General features: G+C 49.4%; 1 pseudogene; it reads right to left on the reverse strand.

The window, feature by feature from the left end:
- Positions 1–10,719: 10,719 nt before the first annotated feature.
- LOC105516001 lies at positions 10,720–11,949 on the reverse strand (annotated as a pseudogene).
- Between the last annotated feature and the right edge of the window lie 485 nt (positions 11,950–12,434).

A 12,434-nucleotide genomic window follows, 5' to 3' on the forward strand; every position in this document is an offset into this window, starting at 1 on the left:
ATCTTCACCTACTTTTTGAGGTTTTGTTTTGTTTTGCAGAGATTGATCTGCTGCTTCTAATTCATATAGAAATGTAAGGAATACAGAATAGCCAAAACAATGTTGAAACAAATAAAAGGAACAAAGTTGGAGGACTCAGACTTCTCAGTAACTGAAGTAGTGTGGTACTAGTATAAAATTAACATACAGATCTGCAGATGAATGGAATAGAGGTCCAGAAATAAACCCTCACATTAAGGCCAGCTGATTTTTGACAAGGTTGCCAAAACAATGCAAGAGAAAGAATAGTCTCTTCCACAACTGGTACTGGAATAAATGAACATCTGCACACAAAGGAATGAAGTTGGAACGCTTCCTCACTAAGTATGCAAAAATTTACTCAAAATGCGTCACAGACCATGTAAGTGCTGAAACTATAAAACTATTAAAAGAATACAGCATAACTTTTCGTAACCTTGAGTTAGATAGCAGTTTCTAAGAAATAATACCAAAACACAAAGCAATAACAAAATACATAAATTAGTTTTCATCAATATGAAAAACTTTGGTGCTTCAACAGATAACATCAAAAAGGTAAAAAGACACTCACAAAATGGGAGAAAATTCTTTTAAATTATATGTTTGTTAAGGGACTTGTTATCTATTATATAAAGAACACTGTTAGGGACGGAATGTATCCCCTTCCCCGCCAAATTCTTATCCTTAACGCCCAATGTGATGGCATTTGGAGATGGGGTTTTGTGAAAGTCATTAGGTTTTAGATGAGGTCATAAGGGTGGGGTGCCCATGATGGGATTAGTGCCCTCGTAAGTAGAAGAGGCCAGGAGTGGTGGCTCATGCCTGCAATCCTAGCACTTTGGGGGACCAAGGCAGAAGGATCACTTGAGGCCACGAGTTCAGAACCAGCCTTGTCTACATATTGAGGCCCCGTCTCTGCAGAAGAAAAATGTAAAAATTATCTCGCATGGTGGCACATGCCCCTAGTCCCAGCTACTCAGGAGGTTGAGGCAGGAGAATTGCTTGACCCCAGGAGTTCAAGGATGCAGTGAGCCATGATCACAGCACTGCACTCCAGCCTGGGCAACAGTGAGGCCCTGTCTCAAAAAAAAAAAGAAAAAGAAAAAGAAACCAGAGCTTGCTTACCCTCCACCATGTGAGGATACAGCAAGAAGGCAGCCCTCAAATCTGCCAGCACCTTGATCTTGGATTCCCAGCATCCAGAACTGTAAGAAATATATTTCTGTTGTTTAAGCCACCCAGTCTATGGTATTTTGTTATGGCAGCCCAAGCTGACAAATCCAAACACAACTAAATAGTAAAAAAGGCAACTCAGTCAAAATATGAACCTGAATTGTCATTCATCCAAAGAAAATACCTAAATGGCAAATAAGCACGTGAAGAAATGTTCAACATTACCCAAGCATGGTGGCTCGCCTGTAGGCCCAGCTACCCAGGAGGCTGGGGCAGGAGAATTGCTTGAACCCAGGAGGCTGTGGTTGCAGTGAGCCAAGATTGCAAGATTGCACCACTGCACTCCAACAGAGTGAGACTACGTCTCCAAAAAAAAAGAAGGAATACTTTCAGATGCTCCTTCTTGGCAGGACTGAGTTCCACCCCTGCCTAGGATCTTTACCTTGCCCCAAATCTGTTTGTGGGTCACCAAACTTACGGACTGACCAGGCTGGGCCTTGTACTTCACTGGACCCATGCTGCCCGGCTCCTGAGCCCTTTGCCTTGGGGCCTTCCCAGCATTTGTTCTTCATCCCTCCTTGGCGGCAACCCTGTTCGCCTGGTGCCCCGGGTGACACCTGGCACTGTGTGTGTTCAGGAGGTGGGCAGTAGAGCCTGATGCCTGCCTCGGATTCCTCTTCTGCCCCCCGATAACTGCATGATCTTGGGTGAGCTGCTTAACCTTTCTGTAAACCTCATCAGTAAGCTGGAGTTGCTGGCACTGGATTACATGACTTGGTTCTTGTCAGGATTTAGGACTCCCTGTGGCATGCGGAGGCCCTGAGGGATGGCTGAGTGCAATTGTTATTATTACTGCCTGTGAGCTGTAGTGCACACACAAAATGTCTCCTTAAGTGAAGTGATAATATTGTGATCTTATTTTTCAACTCAACACTTTGCCTCCTAGCAGTTCTCAAATTGTAGCCCAGAAGGCTTGTTAAGTACACATTGCCTGGCCCCACCCGCAGATCTGGGTGGGTCTGAGATTGCTGCCTTTCTAAGGACTTTCTTGGGGCTGCAGCTGCTGCTTCTCATTGGGCACTTTGAGAACCACTGCTCTGTGGGGTGTGTGCCCAGTGTGCACCTGTGTGAATGTGTGCCCGTGTGAATGTGTGTGCGAGTGTGTGTGTGTGCCTTCGTGTGTGTGCATATGTGTACGCAGGTGCCTGCATGTGTGCGCCTGGGCTCAGATGCCTGTGCCCATGTGGATGCATGTGTGTGTGCATGTGTGCCTGTGCCTTCTCATGGCCCAGGTGAGCTGCCAGCAGTAACCTGCCCCCCAGCGCCCCCACCGGCCCTTAGCCCTTGGTGTGAGGCATAGGAGCCCAGGTTGGAGGCTGTAGGAACTCGGGGTCCTGTCTTTGGGCACAGCCTGGTGATCTGTGGTCTTTGTTCCCCAGGTGCTTCAGTGGAGCAGGCCATGGCCAACCTTTGTTTCTTCTTCCAGCAGGAGGATTAGGACCGGATTCTAGGTGGGAAGCAGCCTTGGTTTTTATTTGCTGGGCTTGGCGGCCTAAATCCGGAGGACCTGTGGTCGTCCTTTCCACCTTCTCCCCCCCCCCCCCAGTTAACCCCTTTATTTTCTCCTGTTCATTTCAACAGGATTTATGCTTGATTAAGTTACTCTCTTTTATCATAATTAAAGAAAAATGTGGTGGGAGAGCACTAAAAACTCCATTCAATGAAAACCAGATTGTTGAACCTGCAGGGAAACAAGGGCTGCCCTGTGGCTCCAGGCCCCTCCCAGGGAGATTGATCGCTGGGAGCTGTGGGGAGGGGGCGGAGGGGAGGGGATTTAAGCTCCTTAGGGAGGAAGTTGCCTGCCCCTGCCGGCCCAGAAGACAGGGGCCTGCCTCCGGGCTTGCCACCCCCTCGTCCTGGGTCCTGCCCAGCAGCCTGTGTGTAACATCTGACTCCTGACGCAGTCAGGAACTGCTCTGCACACAGGCCCTGGATTTATAAAGGCCTTTTTCTAATGGTGCCTGCGAGTCTCCTGCTGCAGAACATGACCTGCTGGAATGTTTTTAAAAAGTGTGTTTTTAGTTGACTCAGTTCCTCACGCTGGTCGCAGTTGCTCATAAAGGCAAGGCTGTGTAAAAATCCCGCCGAAGCCCTGGCAGTCACAGAGCCCTTGCTCCAAGCTGGGACCTGGAGTGGCGGGGCGTGCTAGGCCCCGCCGCCTGCCCAGTGAGGTCAAGCCTGGCTGCGGCTGGTTCCTGTGCAAAAGGAAAGGCTGCCTTCATATTGCTTGGGGAATTGTTTCTGTAATATGTGTGGGATTCTAAAAATGGTTAGACCTGCGTAGTTGGATGGGAGGGGAGGAGGCAATGACTGACTGCAGGAGGGGCATCCTCCCTGATGGTCACCTGTGAAACGAGATGGCAGGTTCAGGAGCCGTGGTCTAGTCCCTTCTCTGCCACACTGCACGTGAGTGTGCACAGGCGCCTGGTGAAGGGGTTGTTCTAGGGGATGGGAGTGAACATAGGTTCTGGGAGTGAACACGGGTTCTGGAGCCTCAAGGCAGGGGCCCTGCCACTTACCAGTAGGGTGACCTCAAGTGACTACCTTAGTAGAGAATGGTGGAATTTGTTCCTCGTCCACTGTGGATGCTTAAAGTAATACCCCGGCATGGGACTGTTGTGGGGACTCTATGAGCTTGAACAGCGAACACCTGGCACAGCAAGCATCCAGCGCGTGTTGGGAATTGCCGTTGTGATGGACCATCTGTTTCAGAGGTAGAGCCTCAGACAAGGACATCGTATTAGTCTGCTCAGTCTGCCGTAAGCACCCAGCCCAGACTGGGCTGCTTAAATAACGTTCATTCTCTCACAGCCCTGGAGGTGGAAGTGTGACGTCAAGGTGTCAGCAGGGTTGGTTTCTCCTGAGGCCTTGCTCCTTGCCTTGCAGTTGGCTGTCCTCTCCCTGACTCCTCACGTGGACGTCCCTCTGTGTGTGTCTATGTCTTCATCTGTTCTCCTTATAGGATATCAGTCAGGTTGGGGTAGGGCCCACCCATATGACCTTGTTTTACCTCCATTTCCTCTTTAAAAGTCTATCTTCAAATGCATTCTGTGGTACTAGGAGTCAGGGCTTCAACCTGTGAATTTTGGGGGAACGCAATTTAGCCCAGACATGCAGTTTAACTTAAAGCATTTTAAGCTTAGTAAGGTCTCGCTTTGTTGCCCAGGCTGGAGTGCAGTGCTGCAACCACAGCTTACTGCAGCCTCCACCTGCTGGGCTAAGTGATCCTTCCGCCTCGGCTGCGCAAGTAGCTGAGACTACAGGCACATACCACCATGCTTGGCTAATTTTATTTTGTTCGTAGAGACAGGATCTTGCCATGTTGCCCAGGCTGGTCTCAAACTCCTGGCCTCAAGCCCACCTCAGCCTCCTGAGTTGCCAGGATTATAGGCTTGAGCCACTGCACCCAGCTTATTTATGGGTTACAAGGACAATTTGTTTTTCTTTTAAATTTACTTTTTGGTGGGCAGTCCCAACAAGTGCTAGGAAGACCTAGCATTCCAAGATTTTACGGGTAATCTCCGGAACCTGTTTATTTCTGCCTCTCGGGCTCACTGGGGGCTCCTGGAACCCAGAGCCCCAGGATCTTCCTGATTGTGCGGCCCCGGTGTCTAACCCGGCTGGCAGGTGTATCAGACTCCTATGCAGCAGTCTCTCTGGGGGGTGCTGACCCCAAGGCCGCCCTGGTCCCTCCTCTCTGAGGTCGCATCCCAGAGTTGTGTAGTTACGCTGGTCCTCTGCTTTCAGATGCTTCTCCCCCACTCCCCTCAACCAAGCCACCATGTCATGATATCTGTAAACCAGCAGCCAGAGGAGGAAGCCTGTTCATGCTGCTGCCCTGCTGGGGAGAAGCATTCCTCCAGCGAAGGCAGGCTGATTGCCCCTGGGTGTTCCTTCCTTCTCTAAGATGCTTACCCTGCCACTGGGGGCAGGAAACTGGGGGTGGAGGTCACTGTTCAGTGGAAAGGGCTGTTCCAGTGCTGTGGGAGATGAACCTTCACCCCTCCCCTTCTCAGCCTGGTATCAGGATTTTCAGCCTGCATGACCTCCTGACCTTGCCTAGGGCCAGGCTGCCATGGTGGGAGGGCTGAATGCTGTGCCCTGATCTCTCTGGACTGAGTGCTGTCTCAGGAGCACTTGTCAAGCACCCTCAGACACACCTGTGGGAGGAAAGGTGCAGGGCCTGGGCTCTCTGGGCACGTGCTGCTCTCTTGCCAGGAGTGAGGATGCATGGACTCTTGGACCAACTATTAGCAATCCAGCAGGAGCTTCCTCCAGCCTGCGAGCATTGAGTCTAACGTGAATGTGGGTCCTGCGGGATAAGGGGAGGCACTTTTTGGGATGGGGCTTGGGGTGATAATTTGATTTAAAGTTAAGATTTTTTAAGAGTAATTAAGTTAAATTTTATGTTCACAAGGCCTGCAGGACAATTCCATTCTCCTGAAGATGTTGTTTGAAGCATTTTGTCATCAGTTGTAATATAACCTATTGATGTGTGTTTTCATTTGCCTTTACTAAAATATTGGAGGCATATCTTCTAGTTACAAATTATTCTAATTGATGGATTAAAGTAGTTTTTAAAATAAAAGCCTTTGCTAATTCCCTGCTGGCTCATCCAAGCCAAATGGCCGGTGGCAATGCTACTTAAACAGCACTCTACAATTCAAACCTTACCTCTAACGAGAGGCAAAGCAATGAGGTCTTATTCTAAAAGTGCATGTGTAAGTGGTTTTGCTTGATCCAGCATTTAGGTCTGAGACCTCCAGCTTACCAACCACCTTCCACTTTGCAGCCTTCTCAGAGGCAGCGGAGACTCCAGGCCCCTGCGATTCTCGTCTTGCGCTCCTCCTATCACATGACCTCGGCTCCTTCAAAGAGGACACTTGCTCTTCATTTTTTTCATCTACAAAACTGGGGCAGCAATAGAAAAGGCCAGTCTCCTTCACTGAGGGATTCAGGGTAAAATGAAATTACTGCCTCATCACTTTGCAGTGACAACTCTGCAAATGGAGTACTGCCTTTGAACAGAAGGTCAGCAGCAGCAGAGTGTGTCTGTGACAAGAAAAGACCATGCCAGTCCAGCTTTGGTCATTATGTAGTGGAGAGTGTTGCCACTGGCCCCATCCTATGCCTCACCACCTCCTGCAGGCTGCTGACTCCAAGTCCTTGGGACTTGGCCACAGGCCTTTTCTGGCCAGGGTACTTGGTCTACAGTCTAGGTACACTGGGATGCTGGGAGCCGTTGCGTCCTCTGCTATCAGCAGTCCTCCAACAATTAGCCCTCTTGGGTAGTGAATGCTCCAGCCGCCTTGCCTATGGGGTGGGCAGCTCTGAGATGTAGGGTCTATGTGGCCGCCCACAGGGGCCCAGTGTCTTGCGTGGTGTTGCCCATAGCAGGAACCTACTCATGCACTACCTCTGGGCCTCTTCGCCTTCTCCTCTCCTTCCGACTCCACTTCCAGGGCCCACTGGCTTCGTCTCTCAGACGCACTCTGGATTGACTTCTTGGGGAGCCCAGTCTATGATGGAAATCTTACAGATATTGGCTGAGGAACACTGTTTTTCAGTCTCTCATGCACCCTCCCTCTGCTCGCAGCGTGCTGCTTCCTCTTAGATGTTATGTCTCTGCCATTTCCCAGTCAGTGCTGCCCACAGCCCCATCAGGCCGAGTCGAATATTCATGCATGAAATTTGACCAACTCGGCTCTTCATGCGTTACTGTCACAGCATCATCCTGGACACTGTAGTTGTCTCAGAGCGGGATGTCGAATGGGACGTGTCCTGTCGTCTTCAATTAGCAGCCAGTACCCAGAGCTGAGGACCAAGGGGGTGAGCTAGCCCTTGGTCTAAGGAGTGCTGCCTGTTGTTATAGGGGTGGGTACACTCCTCGGGGTTCCAGAGCGGGTCCCGCACCCACCTGAGTCTCTTATGTTGATCAGGGTGTAGGGGACGGCTGGAGGCCGGATAGCACCTGCCCTCCCACCCTGACTTGTCGCAGTACTGTGTCTGCAAAGGCCATCTGTGTGGAGCCACACCTTCCGGGACCTTCTGCTTCACTCTGCCCCAGTGCCCCCTTTCTGACCCCAGGCTGTGTCCTCTGGTGCCACCTCCCCTTCTTCCACCTCATGTTACCTCTTGGGCACACCTTACCGTTCACAGCATGGTCATCTTTCCCAGGAACGCTGGTCGGGTCTTTAAGCCCCGTCTGCCCATTGAGTCCTGGTGCCCTCTGATCAGGCCCACCCCGGAGGAGCCCTGCTGTGTTAGTCTCTGGACTCAGGCCTGACAGTCCCATGGGCGAAGGCCCAACTCCAGGCATAGACCAGACCCGGCACGCCTCAGCCCCGGTCCTCAGCGTCTCCCACAGCCTGGCCACCTCATCGCCTTGCTCAGGGGCTGGTCCTCCCTGCTCTGTGGTTGTTATTTTCACCCTCACCACCCCCCAGCCCCCACCCCCAGCCTTTCTGGAGTGTGCTCACGGAGCATGCGCTGAAGAGGGAGCAAGAAAGGTGGCGAGCCCGGGAGGGGCAGCCATGTCCGGTGCTGCACTGAGTCCGGTGGCAGAGGCCTGTGCCAGTGGGAAGGTCAGAAATCTCCCTTCTCTTCACTCTCTTCAGAGGAGGAAGAAGTCTTCAGGAGGGAAATCCCCCAAGCTCTTGGTCCATTTTCCTATAGGCATCCTTGTCCTCTTCTTTCCTATTAGGATAGGAATGATTTATTTAACTTCTTGAAGGACAGTTCCTTGGCCTGTTACATGGACCCTATTTTTTACTGACTTCTTAGGGACTTAACATCTTGTGTGTGTGTGTGTGTGTGTGTGTGTGGGTTTTTTTTCCCCCATTTATTTGTGACTCTGCCCTTTCAACTGAATCCAGATGGGCTCAAGTCTCCTGGTGTGAAGAAAAGATAAAATGCTGCCCCCTGTATCTCTTTCAGGAAATCCTCCTGTGTGGTGTTTTGAATGTAGCTCCCTCCACCATCTGGGATGGAGTCATTGCTGTACAGCAGTCATAGCCACTGTCAGGAAAGATGAAGCTGGTCTCAGAGACACTAGGACGTTGCAAAGAGCCACATGAGTTTATTGGATATGGCAGAATTTCTCCAAGTGGGGGAGATAAATGAAGCAAACGTTAGGTATATGTTTTGTAAAATGATAAAACTCTCATTAGTTGTGGTTGGTTCAGTTGTCTCTATTTAGAATGCAAGAGACTCAACGGAAAATGTTAGCACCAATACAGAGATGTAGTGGGTTGGCTGGAGGATTCAGGACCAACTTAGAAACATCAGTGGCATTTGTATATACCTGTAACCATAAAAACAAGTAATAGAAAAGAAAAATACAGTAGCAGCGAAGCCGTTCAGATACCCAGGAGTAACCTTAGTGAGAAATGCTCAACACTCCTGAGACTTCACTGAAAAATTTGAAAGAAGATTAGACTAACTGGAGAAGAAAACTCTATTGTATTATTTTATGTTATGTTATGTTATTATTTTTTTATGGAGTCTTGCACCGTCACCCGTGCTGGAGCGCAATGGCGCGATCTCGGCTCATTGCAACCTCTGCCTCCCAGGTTCACGCGATTCTCCTGTCTCAGTCTTCCGAGTAGCTGTGATTACAGGCACACACTACCAAACCCGGATAATTTTTTGTACTTTTAGTAGAGACGGGGTTTCACTATGTTGCCCACACTGGTCTGGAAGTACTGACCTCGTGATCCACCCACTTCCACCTCCCAAAGTCCTGGGATTACAGGCATGAACCACCACACCCGGCCAGAAAACCCTGTTGTTACTGGGAAAGTAATATTGTAACGATATCTGTTCTCTCGAAATTAAAATATACATTTAATACCATTCCAACTAGCACCCCAGTAAGTATTTTATAGAATTTGGCTTGCTGTTTCTGAAGTCCATATAGAACTGAAAATGAGCAAGAAGAACCAAGACAGTTTTGAAAAAGTAAAATTATCGTGAGAACCTTGCTTTACCCAGTGTCAAAATGTGTTGTTGTAATTAAATAGACAAATAGATCAAAAGAAGAGAATAGATAATCCACACACAGACCTATGGAATATATGGAATTGATTTTTCTTTTTTTTTTTTTTTTTAGACGGAGTCTCGCTCTGTTGCCCAGGCTGGAGTGCAGTGGCGCAATCTCGGCTCACTGCAAGCTCCGCCTCTCTGGGTCCACGCCATTCTCCTGCCTCAGCCTCCTGAGTAGCTGGGACTACAGGCACCCACTACCACGCCTGGCTAATTTTTGTATTTTTAGTAGGGACGGGGTTTCACCGTGTTAGCCAGGATGGTCTCGATCTCCTGACCTCGTGATCCGCCCGCCCTGGCTTCCCAAAGTGCTGGGATTATAGGCGTGAGCCACCGCGCCCAGCCCATCTCAGGATTCTTAATGTAATCATGCCCACAAAGTCCCCTTAGACACGTAAGGTGACGTGGTCACAGGTTCTGGGGATTAGGATGTGGCCATCTTGGGTAGATCCTTATTCCATCTTCCACACTATATTAGGAAACATAAAATAACATAAGTTATGATTTCAAGCTATTGTATCAGCAGGGTTTAAGGTGAGGGTATGGGGAACTGGGCATTTTAATAAACGGTGAAGTGTAGATTACCACATCCGCTTTGGAGGACAGTCAGCTGTCTTTAAAATCAGTAACAGGTACACCCATGAACCTGGTAATTCTATGTCTTGGGATTTGCCTTCCAGACACACTGAGCTCAGGGCACAGAGAAGTCAGTCTGAGGATATTTATGGCAATGCTGTTTGTGGGAGAAAAAGAAACATCATAACTAAGTGTTTACTGTTTTGGAAACGACCAGAAAACCAACCCATAAATATGGAATATTAGTGCTAGGGAATATTACACAGCAATGAAAAAAAAAACCGAGGTGGCTCAAACCTCAAAGATCTCCAAGTTATAGCTCAACGAAAGTCATTTGCAAAACAACAAGTAGATAGTTTGTTTGGCGATTTAGGCCAAACAACATGTTCAAAACACCATATTCCTACAGGCAGAGGAAGACCTGAGAGCATAAATGACACAGTACTAACTGCTTATATCTGGGGAGGTTGAAGTTACGTCCAGGGGACTTCAGCTTTATCTACAAGTGTGACTCAGAAAGGAGTGTATTCACGTAATACTTGCATAGTATAAAATGAAGTTTGAAATGTAAGGGTATAATGGAGCACGATAAGGGCGTAATGAAACAGAAGGTCAGATACTCTGTAGTAATCTCCAGAAGTCCACATTCTTCAGGAAATCATACTTGATTCTAGGGCACGGATCACATATGAACAGTGGCCTGGGGTGGGAGTCAGGGTCGGAGCCCAGGGTTCTTTCTAGCCGGCTTCCTTGGAAGTGTTAGTTTTTTGTTTTTCTTTTTTTCTTTTTTTCCCCAGTGGAAAATAACTTTTATTGAGACCCCATGAGCTGCAAAATCTGTTCCTGGCATTAAGCTCCTTCTTCCTTTGCCATTCAGTCTTCCTTGGGTGGTCCCATGAATGCTTTCTTCTCCTCCATGGTCTGGAAGCGGCCATGGCCAAACTTGGAGGTGGTGTCAATGAACTTAAGGTCCATCTTCTCCAGAGCCCGCCACTTCGTCTCCACCAGCAAGGACTTGCGGAGGGTGAGCACCCGCTTCTTGGTTCCCACCACACAGCCTTGCAGCAGGACAAAGTCATTGGTCACTTCAGCATAGTGGACAAAGCCACCCAGAGGGTTGATGCTCTTGTCAGACAGGTCATAGTCGGTGGAGGCATTGTTCTTGATCAGCTTGCCGTCCTTGATAAGGTAGCCCTGGCCAGTCTTACAGATCTTCTTGTTGATCTCAGTGCAGTGATGGTAGCCTTTCTGCCCAGCACGTGCCACAGAGAAGGCCACAAGAGCAGGATGCCATGCCCCAATACAGGCCACCTTGCACAGGCCTCCGTGGGTCTTGTGGGGCAGCTTTTTGGTGTGCCAACTACTGGTGACCCCTTTGTAGCCTTTGCCCTTGGTCACCCCGATGACATCTGTCATCTCATCCTGCCCAAACACTTGGTTCACAGGTACCTGCTGCTCAAGCCTCTTCGCGGGCCCCGTCTGGCTTCTTGGCCACAGTGCCTCCGTTCATTTGGATGTCCATCAGGTGGGCTGCCTTCTGGCACAGAGGAAGCAGGGTGTGGGCAATGATGCAGATGACTTGGCAGTACTTGTTCATGCTGCTAAAGTCCTTCTCCAGCTGCTTCTTGCCATCCTCATCCTGCCGTTTCTTGCAGTACTTGGTAAAGGCCTTCGTCTTAGATTTATGCCAGTTCCTATAGAAACGCCTCTTGCATTCATCACTGATGTGCTCAGCGAATACATCAGTATCTGGAGACTGACGAAGACGTCAGTGAAGGTCTGGAGGCCTCGAGGGGTTTCCATGTAGCCCACAATGCCCACAACCACCATGGGTGGCATCTCCATAATGGTCACAGCCTCCACCACCTCCTTCTTGTTCACCTTGAATCCTGGCCTGTCGACTTCCTGCATGATGTGGGTCACGCCAGCCTTGTATCCCAGGAAGGCTGTGAGGTGGACCGGATTGCACAAGTCATCCTTAGGGAAGCTCTTCACCTTCCCACGATGCATGCTGCTGTGCTTCCAAGGCAGGAAGCCGAGGGACCCATGTCTGGGAGGGGAGAACTTTCTGTGAGACATCACGCCGTCAGATCCCGCCGGTAAAGGTCGGTCGGCCTTTGGTTTCCGCTAGATAAAGCCAAATCTGGAAGTGTTCGTTTTAACAGGAAAGTTGAAGAGAAGAGGGAAGCTTCGAAGCACATCTTCGAAAGTGAAGAGATTGCATTTTCGGCAGTCAAGATGTTTTCCATGTGGCAGTTTATTTCTACCTCCAGGGCCCCTTTATTTGAGCTCTTGTTCTCCTTCCTCACCCCTGGATTGATTCTCCTTGTTGAAATCAAGAAAAGCCTGGAAATCTCATCTGACCATCGTTGGGAGGTAAAGAAGAGTTTGTGGGAACATTTCCTGTGATTCTCCTGAAATTACAAAACCACACAAGAAAGGGTTTGGTCCCATGGTAAGGTTGGCCAAAGTGATCTCAAGCAAGTAAGCCCTAGAGTCGCTTCCAGGCTGGAGTGCAGTGGAGCGATCTCAGCTCACTGCAACCTCTGCCTCCCAGGTTCCAG

The sequence above is a fragment of the Colobus angolensis genome, unplaced genomic scaffold (genome assembly GCF_000951035.1).
Source record: "Colobus angolensis palliatus isolate OR3802 unplaced genomic scaffold, Cang.pa_1.0 Scaffold272, whole genome shotgun sequence".
Lineage (NCBI taxonomy): Eukaryota > Metazoa > Chordata > Mammalia > Primates > Cercopithecidae > Colobus > Colobus angolensis.